The following is a 15,090-nucleotide window of genomic DNA, read 5'->3' as shown; positions in this document are numbered from 1 at the left end:
AAAAGAAAGAGGCTAGGAGCTGAGGATTAATTTATACGAATAGTTTAATCTAAGAAAAATTATAAATAAATGATTTACCATCATATATAATAGTATAGTAAACTATTAATGCTATATTCTTATTTAAAACGTGGACTCGTTCGGTTGCACATATGAAAGGAGATGAGATGTTTTGAATAGTAATGAATAAAATATTGTTATAATATAATTTTTTAATATTAATTTTATATTAAGATTTGAAAATTTAAATTATTTATTATATTTTATATAGAAATTTGAAAAAATTATAATGATAAATTGAGATGAGATTTTTTATTTTTGTTAACCAAACAAATTTATTCATATTTTCAATAAACAGTATGACTCTCTATGAAAAAATATATTTTTATAAGGGTTATAATTTTTTTCAAAAGATTGCAAAAAACAGTGTACTACAATTGCCCGCAAAAACAAATAATGTAGTCTAAAAACTAATAGAGTGAATTATTATATGAATAAGTGAGTGAACTCTTAAGTAGTTTTAGAGTAGGAATGTAAAATTTGATTTAACAGCCCTGCACTACACACTTGTTGCTGAAAAGAATATATAAAAAATAAAAATCCACACCAACAAGTGCGTAGTGTAAGATTGCTGAATAAAATAATTCATATACTATTATAAAATGTCATATCATTAAACAAATGGTTAAATAAGCAATTTTAATGTTGTGATAGATTGGGAGTACACGTTATCCAAATTCTAATTTATCTAATAATTTTCCATTCTATTTATATTGAAAATAATGCATAAATAAATAGGGTAGTGTAATATACAATCTTGGATTGTGCAGTCTTCATGCATCCTCTTTAAAAAAAAGTGGGATCTATCATTAAAAAAATACTTTTTTTATGTAGGTCACAGATTTATTCACTTTTTTTAAAAGTATTATGCAGAAACTGCATACTCTAAAATTGTAAATATTATTTCTCAAGTAAATAACATTGCTAGCAGCTTTCGATTAAGGTTTAATGGTATTTTATATTTAATTGAATAGATACGCTTTGACCGGTTTATCTTATAATCTTATTTCATCGGAAGCCAATAGATGACAATCACGTAGGGGAACATCTTCAAACCTTAAGCACCACAATACAAGGGAACAATCGGTCGAGACCCCCCCCCCCCACCCCTCTCTCTCTCTTAACCTCTCTCGAACCCAAACCATGCTCCCTTTTCCTTGTCAACAACAACAACTTCTTCTTCTTCTTCTTTCTCTTCTTGTTCGTGTTGTCCTTGCAGAATTTGATCATCATGTTCAATTGTTTTTTCATCCTCAGTGACCAGATCATTGGCATTGGATCTATTAGAAGTATGAATTTGATCCCTAACAGCATCTCTACCATATTTGATTTGCAAACTACCGTATCCAGTTCGCAAACTAGCTCACTTTTTTTTTATCTGAAAATCTACCGGGAGATAGGAGGGGTTACTGGTGTCGTGGACATCTCCATCTAAATTGAAGTAGGATTAGTATTGTTAGTAGTGAAGGAGGCTGAGATTGAGATTGGGTCTCTGGCAGAGTGACGATCGTGAGGTTAGAGAAGAGGTTTTTGTTGAGGGGTTAAGGTTATGAATATGAATATGTATGTGATGAAGATGAGGTTGATGCTGTACTTCAAGCATCAATTGGAATCAAAGGACCGCGATCATCATGATGGTCTTCTTCTTCTTCATCACCCTTTTCTTCCTCTTCTTGTTGGTCTACAGTCAATTGGGAAGGGTTAAAGAGGAACACTCCCTCGAATAGGGAATCCATTTCTTCATCTCTCCCTATTTTGCTCCATTTTCTCCTTGAAGTTCGGGGTAAAAATCGCCTCCCCACACCAACTGCTTATTTCTTTGCCCAACTTTGAGAATGTCAATACTCCAACTCCCACTGTATTCCTCTCTCATCTTCTATCGATCTTGGGAGTAATTTCACACGAAAAGACGAAAGAAAACTGCAATGAACAATTGGGGCTGGATTGTACAATGCTGTTTCATTGGGCTTGAGGGTTGAGACCACCTTTGAATAGCGACAAAAACCCAATGCCCTCAGTTCTCTACCTTTCACAACTAACGAAATCAAGCCTTATTTTTGAAATGGGGGGTTTGTGAAGGAAAAGAAATGAGATGCTAGGGTTCGGGATTGCACAAAGATGGTGAAGGATTTAGGTATTCATGAAGGAGGGAAAGGGAGCAAGGGTGGGTGTGTGTGTGTGAGAGAGAGAGAGGCAGTGGGAAAGGGGTCCCGACAGATTGTTCCCCTGCAGTGCGGTGCATAAGGTTTGAAGTGGTTCCCCTAAGTGGCTATCATCTATTGCCTTCCATTGAAGTGGGATCATAAAATGCACCGGTCAGAAATTATTCTCTTAATTGAAATATTATATTACCATTTTTAATTTTAAAAGATCTTATTAAAACTTAATTTTAAGATTAATGATAGATATATGGCCTGGTTTGGATTAGAGATGAAATAGTTTTAGATGAAAAATGAAAGTTAATTAAAATATCGTTAGAATCTAACAATATTATTTTTTAATATTATTATTGTTTTAAAATTTGAAAAAATTGAATTAAGATTTGAAAAAGTTGAATTAAGATTTGAAAAAGTTGAATTGTTTATTATATTTTGTGTGAAAATTTAAAAAAATTATAATGATGAAATGAGATGAGATGAAATGATTTCCGAATCCAAATAGAGTTATGTCTTAGTGTATGCAAATACTCAATTTGAAAATAGTAAATCTTATTATTAAAAAATGAGTTATTTCATATGTGTCTAAGTTTTATCCATTTCTTTTGAAGCAAGTACTCAAGAATTGCACATCCTTTAATTATATTTACAATTTTTCTTATTTTATAGCTCAATTTAAATGAATTAAAAACTGTATAAACAACCAGCCAGGAGAACCGCGGGGGCACCACGCCCCATGTGGCAAAACAAGAACAACACTGTTTCTACCAATTGACCAAAATGAACATTTTCCCCCCATTTCCATATCTACCCCTCGTCTTCAATATCATTTATCATCATTTATGCAATCTAGGGTGTAAAAAAAATTAATAAACCGGACTGGACCAGACCGAATCGGTGGGTTAGATTCAATACCAGTCAAAATCGGTCCGGTTTCAATTTTTCTTTTTTCAAGACTAGATCGGATCGGACCGATTCATATATCTATATTTTAATATTTTATATATTTTAATATTTTATATTGTATACAATTTATATATATAATATATAATTATATATAAAATAGTTTTGTATTATATGATAAATTACTAATTAATATAATATTAAATTTTAAAATCTTATACCACTATAATTTATTATATTAATAGTTATAATAATACTATATCACTATATATTATAATATACTATAATATATCACTATAGTCTATAATGTAATTATAATATACTACAATATATTATCACTATAGTATTATATAATATAATATACTATATTATATATATTATATAATATATAATATATAATATAGTATATTAAAACTAGAAAACCAGACTGAATCGGATTGAAAACCTGTAAAACTGGAGTACCGGTTTAGAAGGATAATCGATGTGTAATCGATTTTTGAAAATACAAAACCGGTGCATGTTGGTTCGGTCATAAATTTTGTTCAAAACGGGACCGGACCGGACCGGACCTGTTACACTCCTAATGTAGTCTCAAATCTCTCAACATGCATCAATGGTCTCAAGCCGACTTTAGTTAAAAAAAAAAAAAACACTAGAAACATAGCCAAAGGAGAGAGCATGCAGCAACAACAATAGCAAACACAACCAAACCAAGGACTTAACCTAGGGAATCGTCATCATCTCCTCCTTCTTGACGACTTAATCCAGGGAATCATCATCATCTCCTCCTCCTTGACGAAATCAAATTCAGATGCTAGTAGCCAGGGCTTGTCTTCCATCCTTAACAACCCTCACATGGGCAAATCAGATTGGTGGTGGTCCTTCTCACTCTCCACAAAAGTCGCCCCTCCTGAGTTCGTGCCCTTAATCTCCTCCTTAGATGTTTCACGATCTGATTTCCAGAGCTATGTGTCTTTGATTTCGGAGTCCTATCATTAATTCGAGGATATCCTAAACCATGCGAACAAATAGATTGTGGATGTTGAGAACATCGGAGGTCTAGACCCATCCTCATTCTTGGTCAAGAATTTGCAAACGGGACCACACCATATAGCCTCTCAACCTTGCCGTCGGGGAGTGTGTATAGAGAGTAATTGAGAACAAAGTAGCTGGCAAGGAGAGAAGGAAAAACAAGCGTGAGGTCTGCTTGAGTTAGTTTTGATGTGATCGCGCAGAGAGAGAGAGAGAGAGAGAGAGAGAGAGAGAGAGAGAGAGAGAGAGAGAGAGAGAGAGAGAGAGAGAGATGGATAAGGAGGTTGCGAAGAAGGAAGAGGATGGGAAGGAAGCTTTTGGAGCTACAAATGAAGGCCTTGCTGAATTTGTCATTCTCGAGCCCTATGTTTATTCCCATGGCCGGTTGTCATTTTTTTTCCCTTAAAATATAGGCTGATGTGGCATCATGGTAGTGCCTCAAATTCGAATAGGGCCTCAAATTCGAATGGAAATCTTCATTCGAGTTTGTATGAAAATTAATTAAGCATCGGACCCTAGGGTACATAATCCAATTTAATTGAGCTGATGAATTGACCCAAAAACTGATGATACAAATATTATCTAATGATGCAGGCTCTAGTTCTAGTTGTTCATGCTCCAAATCCACATGCAAGGGTAAGTTTACTAGTTCTAATTCTCTTCTTCTGATATGTCCTTTGATCTTTACCTAGCAATAATTTGGATTAATATGATCAACATATTAAAAAACATTTTGGATTTAATTACTTTGTAAAAGAAAAAAAAAAGACTGGTATATGGATCGAATTGAGTTTTTGAGTAAATTAGGGTACGTACCTAGCTAATTGATCTCGTTTGCTTATGCTTTAAGGAAAATTGGTGGGCAGCATTTGAAGCATTGGAGATGGCGCGCTTGGTGTTGCAAACATTTTGACTAATTGTAGCATTATGTGATGCGATTGAATGGGCATGCATGCATGACTACTATAATTAAGAAGGTAATGGAATTAGAAGAATAATCATATATATCTATCTATAATAAAAAGCATCTATGCTTCTGCTACAGTAATGAACAGTACAATCCCATTCCGTTTCTGTGTTTCATGTCTTCACTCTTTGCCTCAATTTGTGTATTCCATCAGTGCAAAAGTCTTTAAATTCATTGGTGGTGCAGTCTAAATACTGCCAGTTGCATTGGTACCAAGGCCTGCTGTCCCCTCTTGTCAGTTATCAGTGCATGCGTATAGAACCTCCTTCAGTTGGTCAGTGCATGCCTGGAGTTAATTGTGAGTTTTGCATGCGTATAGGTAATTGTGACTTTTACATCTGTAAGATATGGAATCACAAAAATCATTAAAAAAAATATTCTTAATCTGGATAAAAAAAATAATTAATCAGGACAAAGAAAACAGTGCTCACTACCTAAGAAGAAAAAACAAATGCCATAGGAAAAAATCACAAATATTTAATCCTGATAAATAAAAATGCAAGAAATAAAGAATCATAAAAACATTAAAAAGTATAGTTAATCAGGATAAAGATCCATATGATGCATGCCCTAGGAGGTCAGTTCTACATCTACATATATATTCACTGCAGGAATTTTTTTTTTAAAAAATATGTAGTTAATCCTGACAACTAAAACGCAAGAAATAAAAAATGCATATGCAATGGTCTGATGCTGCCAGTTTTCCATAAATAAAATGCAAGAAATAAAAAATGCATATGCAGTGGTCTGATGCTGCCAGTTTTCCATTTGGTTTTCCAATATTTGGTTTGATTGGTTTTCCAGTGGGTTGATTGGTTTTGCAGTGGTCTGCTGCATGCGATGGGACTTCCTAGGAGGATAGTTCAGGAAGCCATTGCACCTTAAAAGGGTCTATGAAGATTATTTTTGTTCACCCTACTTATGTCGTTTGGTGCTTTCTTTCAGAGCTGCACATTTAGTTCTTGGGTTATTTTCTTTACCCTACTAGCTTTTCTTTCTTCTTTCTTTCATTGTTACCTTACCCTACTAGCATTTCTTTCTTTTTCTTTTTTTTCATTGTTTCCTTATCCTAGCTTTTCTTTATTCTATTTTTCATTGTTTCCTGCAGTGTTTAATGTTTTCTGTTCGTTTCTAATGGTGATTTCTTTTCAGGTTTTCTTGGTTGGGGACTTTCGGAGTTTTACATTTCTGATTTTTATCTTTGTAAGTCTATCTTGTAGTTTACTTTATTCAATTTTTTTTTTTGTGTCATTTATTTTGTTATCTTCCACTTTTCGATCCCTTTCATTTGCTATTGTCAGATTTATCAAAGATCTAAACATAAAAGTGTACTCTTTTTTTTTTTGTGAGCTATCTTGATAGTGAATAGGTTAAGAAAAGAAAAATGTAATGTTTTGTCAGTAATATATCTAAAGCTAGGAGCAAAAACAGAATTAGATAAACATCCTAGGGTGAGGATCTAAAAATAAAAATGTGTTCCAATAATAATGTATTCTGTTTTTGTTGGCTATCTTGATAGTGAATAGGTTAAAAAAAGAAAAGTAATGTGAAATGGTGTGATGTTGTGTCATTGGACCCAAAACCCAAGACAGACCCAAAACCCAAGACACTAAATTGTATAGTGTTTAAGACTTAACATTTCTTTTGTATCACATTTTAACATTTTTCCCATCAAAAGCCTATAGCTTGCACAACAATGTCAAATCTCTGAAATATAATCATCAAAGAAAATAACCAGTCCAGGCAAGTTAAAACATGCGGAAACAGCCTAAGAAATATTTCATCAACCAGATGTTATCATAAATTACTGACTATTAAACTGAAATGCGGAACACACGTACATCACCATCGACATGACGAGTTAAAAGAAGCAATAGGCAACAAAAAGATGGGCTAATAAAGCAGCCAGTTAACAGCAAAAAGGAGTAAACAGACTGGAGAATTTAAGCTCGACAACATAGAAAGAAAAATCAATAGATTTCACTAACACAATACAACATGAATACTGCAACTTCATTTTTATAGCCATAAACATGATAAAACAAAGACACAAGAACACACAATACTTTTAATCCAACGATTGAAAAATCCCAACTTGGTTGCTTCAGAAGGCAATGAAATAAAAGAATCAGCTCAAGTTCCAAAGCATGAAGACCACAAAGGAAGCCAAAAGCTATAATAATTCCAATAAAGCTTTTTTTTTTTTTTTAACTTTTTTTATAATTAATAAGAGATTTATTACCAAGAATAGGCATCGCCCAAGCATACAGGAGCTATACAAGAGGAAATACCTACATACACTAACTAAAAATGACAGGAAAGACTAAAGCAAATCCAGAAATTACTTCTAAAAAAATCTAAAGTAAATCCAGAAATCCTTCAACATTCATTACAATAGCCTTAGCCCACAACAGAGTATAGATACGAGTACTAATATACATACAATGAAGCAGAAATATCCCTATGAGAGTGTGCGTGAACGTATATGAGTAGCATGAAGGCTAACCTGGCTTAGATTTCTTGAGACCGCCATTGCCATTCAAAGCAACTTCAGGCCTCCCTCTTTTGCGGCCAGCGCCAAACTCCATTTTAGTACCAGGATCCCGGAGAACCACACGCGAAGGGGATGAGGGTGGAAAATAGAAAGAATCCGCGAGAAAGTGCGAGAAGATAACAGAGAAAACGCTCAGAGAAGGGAAAAAACCTAGAGAGAGACAGACAGAGAGAGAGAAAGGGAAGAAGGGGGGCGGGGAAGAAGACTCTCAAAAAGGGGAGGGAGGGGCGTTTGAGGAGCTTTTATAGTTATGGTTTTGTGGTGTGAAACGGCGCCATTTTGGTTAGGGATGGAGGTGGGTTAAGGGGTTTAAAACGGCGTCATTTAACACGGCCTAATTAAATTTTTTCACTTAATATTTCAATTTTACATATAATTCTATTAACAATTTGAAATATGAAAAATTAAATTTAAAATGTTGTAAAATTTAAAATGTTGTAAAATTTTCATTGCTTATGTATTAGTATATAGTTCGTTTAAATTTTTTCACTTAATGTGTAAATTTTGCATAAAATTTTATTAACAATTTAAAATGTTTTTTTCTCTTAAATTTAAGTTTTAATTTTTTCTACTTAATATATCAATTCTACATAAAATTATATTAAGATTTTAAAACGTCAAAGAGTAACTTAAATGTAATCAATAATTAATATCAAGAAAACATATTAAAATAAATCTCACACCTTAAAAATCATAAAACAATCTACCAACAAACAATTAGTTTTTTTTTCTTATATTTTGTAACTTTTTATTTAAAATCACCAACAAAGCCCTTGTTAGTAAACATCTTTAAATATATCCTTCGTGGTTTTTCTCTTGTATGCAATTATATTTTTTTAAACATCTTTAAATATTAAAAAAAACAAAGTCATTAGTAATTACTTTCTTTACTATTAAAAAAATTTTAAAAAATGAAAATAATGACAAGCATTTTGAAAAAATCATATTTGAACAAGTTTTTTTATATTTATTCTAAATATAAGTATAAAAAAGTTTAAACCATGCATTTAAACGAAGGATATCACATCTTAAATATATTCAAAATAATCATTTTATTTCTAAGTAAGTTTAGAACATAAGTTGTTGTTAAGAAATTTTGAAATATGACCACTATCCTATCAAATTAAAAAATAAAATAAAACAAAATTTTAAATTTTAAATTTTAAACTTTTTCTTAAATTGATTTCAAAAAAAAAAAAAAATACTATCTGCACTTATAATTTGATGAAGATTTTAAAATTTGAGATTTAGAATTGAAATTAAACATAAAAAAAAAAACTCATGAACTGATAAATTTCACATTTAAATATATTTAATATTGTATAAAAGAATAATATTGAATACAGTCTTAACTAATGTAAAAGTAACACACTTTTTTTTAACAAAAAGTAGGATTTATTATTAAAAAATTATTTTATTCATATAAAATCTTATATGAATCATTTTTTAACTATCATTACTCTAAATATTTGCTAGATTTCACATTTTTTTCCATATGCTTTAAATTATTGATTGAAATCAATTTTTTTTATGAAATATATACCTTTTTTTAAAATAATTATTTTATTAAATTAGAGAAACGTGCATTGCGCGTTGCTCCTACCTAGTATATATATATATATATATGTATATTGTTTTAATTATTTGTGATACATAATTAATCACATGCATGGGCATCCATATACCTGCACCTAGTCTGAGAGGTGTGTACGTCTAGGAGCGATCCAATTTAAATTGAGTCCTAAAGCAAAAATTTTAGAAAGCCTTTTTAATTCCGATAGAATGATGTAATAACCTGTCATGTTAATTAAATACAATACTATACATTAATAATTGTACGTAGTTTTTCTTAATAATTATACACTAACTATTGTAATTACTCCTTATTGTCTTCATCTAGTTTTTTTTCTTAATTACACTACCAACTTTTTTATTATATAAACTCAAAAGGTTCATAATTATTTATAATCATTAATCAGAAATAGTTTTCTTATAAGTTTTTATTTCTTAATAGTCATTTTGTTTTTTTCTTTGGAGAATTTCTTTCTTAGGGGCCTTCTAATATTGTTTTTTAAATAATTTTAATATCAATATAATTTCTTAGAGAAGTTAAGGAGTTTTAATTTTTAATAGAGTCTATAGGTTGTGTTTGTGTAGTGAGGTGATCTCAGATATTCTATAAATAGTAGTGAAAAAATATTGAATAGTAGTGAATAGCACTAGTACAAAATAGTAAAAATAGGTAAAAAGTAATGATCAAATAATGATAATAGTAAAGTATTCTCACTTCACCATCCAAATTAGCCCTCAAGTATTTTAATAATATTTTATTTAATTTTTAATTTTTATTTAAAATTATCTCATTCCATCTCACTATTCAAACCACACGCAATTGACCAGCATATTGAGCCCGCCCTAGGTGTGTCATAATAGTTGTAGTCATAGACGGGCCAACTTCTACACAAGAGTGCAGACAAACCGGTCCAATCTATGCACGTTAATTAGAAAACTTTCTTTGGGCCTAATGGTTTTAACTCCAGACAAGATTTTAAAATTCCCACCGTATTCCTTAAAAAGCTTAATTTGATTGGAAAAGTTTAATTTATTCATTTAATATAGATAAAGTATTGCTCAAATCCTTAGAAATTTCACTTTTTTCAAACTGGGTACATGTAGTTTAAAACGTTTTAAACTAGTGCCTAGGGTTAGGTGCCCGTTTCAAAAAATCCCTCCATCCAAGGTGTTTGTCACATTTCCAAAAATCCCTAGGCTTCGTTTGGTTTCACAGCCTATATCTATTTTATTTTATTTTATATTAATATTTAAATATTATTTAAATATAAATATTTTTATAACTTTTTTATGTAATAATTATTTAATCATTATAATTTTTTTAAACTTTCAAATAAAATATAAAAAATAATTTAATTTTTTAAAATTTTAAAACAAAAATTATATTATAATAATATTCTAATTTTATAATATTTTTATTTAACTTTTTCTTTCTCATTTTTCAAAACTTCATAAAACATCTTAACTCAAATAATCTCTCTCTCTCTCTCTCTCTCTCTCTCTCTCTCTCTCTCTCTCTCTCTATATATATATATATATATATATATATCCATCACCCATGACCAACTTTTGATCCCATTTACTCATTCTTCTTTCCTTTCTAGTTAGATTTGTTATGTTTGAAATATAAACTCATCTCAATTCATTTCAAATTAATCATTGATGAAATTTACTATTTTTTAATTTTTCATAAAAAGCTAAACACATCTTAACCTAGTTTATACATTTAAACACATATATCAATTTATTCACATTCAAACACATTTCAAAGAGGCTCACAAAATACTATTATTCACATATCAATCCAGATCATCTAAAATTATTTCAGCATCTAAGCACATGCAGCCTATGCTGTCTCTCACAATTAGCTAAGCTGTCTCTAACTAATTAATTAGAAAAGAAAACATTCACCCAAACTTATAAATTATCACAATTAAGCCATTATAGAAATTAGCAAACCTGCCGTATCTCACAACTTCCACACGAGTACAGTGATAGCTAGAGACATCACATTTTTATAATTTTTTTACAATTTTATTTAAATTAATGACCTTTTCGTAAAGAGAAGTACAACAACTATACATGGATCTCACAAAAATAAATTTATAAACTGATATAATTTTATATAATACGTTAAATGTACTTTATAATATAATATATCACATCATATCACGTCAATTTATGTATTTACTTTTGTGAAATCCTTTTGTGACTAAAATATTTCTTTTCTATAAAATGATGATACTCTTACAATTGTCTTATAATCGCCAGCTTCAACTTGCAATTAAAACAGAATTGTAAAATAGTAATAAAAAATGATTTTGCTGTTATCATGTACGTTTCCTTCTATATTGGATGATGTTGATGTATATATGTCGAGATCAGAGTCTTCGCACCTAATATAAAGAAGTAACAACTAGCAAATTAATTAACTTGGCTGTCCCCTGTGCCCAATTTAGACCCGGGTGTGTCACCATCCATACTCGAACACACAATTAGTTTTGATCGATGTATAATAGATAGAGTAGTACTAATTGATCAGCGATGGATTGGTTGACTGATCGTCCATGCACATATATATATATATATATACTAGTAAAGCAGTACGTGCGATGCACGTGTGCCCAGTCGATATTTTTCTTAAGTATAACAATTTAAAAATTTTTCAATTTATCTATAAATAGACAGAATTTCATCTATATTTTAACAATTTTCTTCCTCTTCATAATAAACATATAAACAATAAAATATTACACTACACAGATATAAACAACAAAATGAGTTATGGATTTGTTTTTCTATCTAGGTGTCATTTGATAGGTAAGTGTCGGTTAGAAGTTAATGGGAAATGAGGGATTCTCCATCACTGACCTGAAATTCAGAAGTTGTTTCACTATATGCTTTTGCTCTTTTGGGAACACTAAAGCATATCAATAATTTGTAGAAGCAGATAATAGCACAAATTGATTAGGAAATGTGTTGATTACATACAACATAGCAAATTACTTCATTTTAGTACACTGCAGGTAGAATTCCATGCATATTATGCAGTAGTTATCAGTTCATCTTCAATTATGTTATTACTACAATAAATGACAAAAGTTCAAAATGTCCTAAAATAAAGAACAGAATAAATAAGTACATCTCATTCAGTATACTGAAGCAATTGAGGTTATTCATGTGAATCAACATGTTTAGAAGGAGAGCAGCAACACTGTCATGATTGTTGATATCTTGATCCACTGGAATTTTTCCAAATAACAAGCAAAGATTTTATAAGTGAATTGTAACTAAAAAATTTGTAAAATGACAAGTTTCAATTGGGATTTAGAGAACATTCATGGAGGAGATGAATGAAATTATTAGATCTAAAATATCATCTCTTAAATACAATTAATATTTCAGATTCATATTACGGTTTTATAAAAAATTGTGTATTATTAAAGGAGAAATAAAATGGAATACATAGAAGATCTAACAGAAGATAGAAACACAAATATGAATATTTGTGAAGTATTATTTTATTATCACAAAGCAAAATTACAGAAATTTGAGACTTTTTGCCTCAATCTTTAAACGCTCTTGCTCTTCAAAAATCTGCATGCCTTTCCTATCTAAAAGAGTAGCCACTCGAAAAGAAGAGTTAAGCAAAGATTTTAAATCTCTGTTCTCTCGCTTTAGTGCTTCCATCTTCATGTTAGACTCCATAAGAAGCCGCTGAAGGATAAAAATATTATCGTAGAGTTTGTCAACCATACCAGTCCTAGATTGTAGTCGTTGAGAATATGCGACAAGGGTTGATGAGTATCGGGTACCGAGACTCACAAGTTCATAGATAATTTCATTATCTGACTTATTAGTCAGATCATTATTGGATTGGATTATAGCACCTACGGAAGAAGCAGAAACAACTGGTGAACGAGGTGCAGAATACCTCATATATTGGTAATGAGAAGATTGATGAGCCATTGCAAAGTAAGAAAACAGAAAGAGATTACAGAGTAAGAATGCAGACTAAATTTAGAAAAGTGAAGAAGATGAGATGCGAAAGAAGATGAGCTGAATAATTCTTTTATAGAGAAAATTATGACAAAGTATCACTCTATTGCTTCATAACATCTTTCGTGAAGTATCTCTCTACAAAAGACAAGAGATGTAGTATCATAGCTGCGGCGCCTGACAGCTACAGAAGATCTGTAAAAATCTTACGGATCAGAGTTGTTTGGTCTAAAATAGAGGGTCACCGTTTTTGTTGTGAGAGAGAGAGAGAGAGAGAGGGGTTAACAGCTTAATTTTGATGAATTCTTTACTAAGTATGTTATTTAGAAGAACACTTAAAGTATATAATTTATGTATTTTTAAAGCAATCGAGAGTTTACCACTGAAACCGAAGATGTTCGACATGGGTACAGCTGAAAAAATCCAGGGAGGTTGAATCCGCACCGTTTTCCATCAGAAAACCCTCTAAACAGAGCAAAAAAGAGAAAACCAAAGAAGACAACGGCCAAAATCTATTCTTACATAGCTTTATCAACAAAAACGGAAACCCACATGCAAATTCTATGAGATATGGCAAAAAAAAGTAGAGAAAATAAGTAAAAGGAAAGAGAAGGTGAGGAGCAAAATGATAGGAGTCGGGGTGGGTAAATGGATAACAGTTTTATTTCGTGAGAGGAATGTGGGAGGTTTGTGTACGTGATAATACACATAAGGAAAACCCACATGCAATATATTTGTGTTGAGAAGTGAATTCTCTCCCACCAAATGAAAACCAGGTGTCCTTAAAGAGATTTTCAGTTTTGCTTTTTGGTGAATTATGACTTGTTTGGATGCTCGACTAAGTATGTCTTCGACCCGTTAGATCCCTAGATTAACTACTCTACTCGCAACACCATCAACATGATATAACATCATATTTAATACATTAGACTACCCGTTCATTATTAATCAATCATTCAATTACAGTATTGGTATTTCATATTTTTATTTTTTAAATTCTTTTTAAATTTTCATGTCACCTGTGATTTTTTTCTTAGATATATCTTATTTTATAGTTTTAATATTGTGTTTAATCCTAGTCATTAAAATGTCAAGTGAGAAAAATATCTCTCCACACTCAATCTCCACCGTCCATACAAGCAAATGACTAAAAACTCAAGTTTTTGATCAAAAATTCAAGCCTCACCCCCTTACCCGTCGGTCTTATCCAGTTATCCAACAAAGAGACAAATGTTTGTGCTGAGAAATATAAGATTACACTGACTTTTATATAATACAGGGAAATCGGCTGCTGTTCTCAGAAGAAACCAAATGAATTGTAATGATGAGATGAGATGATATGAAACACTTTCACTATCTAAACAAGTCGTAAGTGGAAGAAGATCAGTTTTCACTAATTAATTCGATCTCTTTAAAAAAAAAAAAAAAAAAAAAACAAAAACCAAAAACATGAATGAATGGAAAAATAGGGGAGGGAAGTATTTCAGTATCATTTTATTTTTAATGTTCAACATTTCTCCAAAATTCATATACTTTTTTGGGTGAAAATTAAAAAATTACATATATATAAGTTTATCTTTAAATTATTCTTCTCATGCATGTTCAAACAAAGTAGAGATCTTAACTTTTATTTTTTAAAAGATCTATATATTTCTTGTTTTCTATAGGTAGTCTTCTATCAATATTGAAAAATACTTTAGTAATTTGTTTTACAAGTTTCTTGGAATATTAATGACTATTTATTACTTGAGTAATGCTACATACAGTCGTGAAGTACACAAACGACGTATAATCGATTTGAAAAAGAGTAAAGTCTACTATTAAAAATTTAATTTCTTTTCATGTAG

Source organism: Carya illinoinensis, chromosome 2, assembly GCF_018687715.1.
Source record: "Carya illinoinensis cultivar Pawnee chromosome 2, C.illinoinensisPawnee_v1, whole genome shotgun sequence".
Taxonomy (NCBI): Eukaryota; Viridiplantae; Streptophyta; class Magnoliopsida; order Fagales; family Juglandaceae; genus Carya; species Carya illinoinensis.
This window is presented reverse-complemented; position numbering follows the sequence as displayed.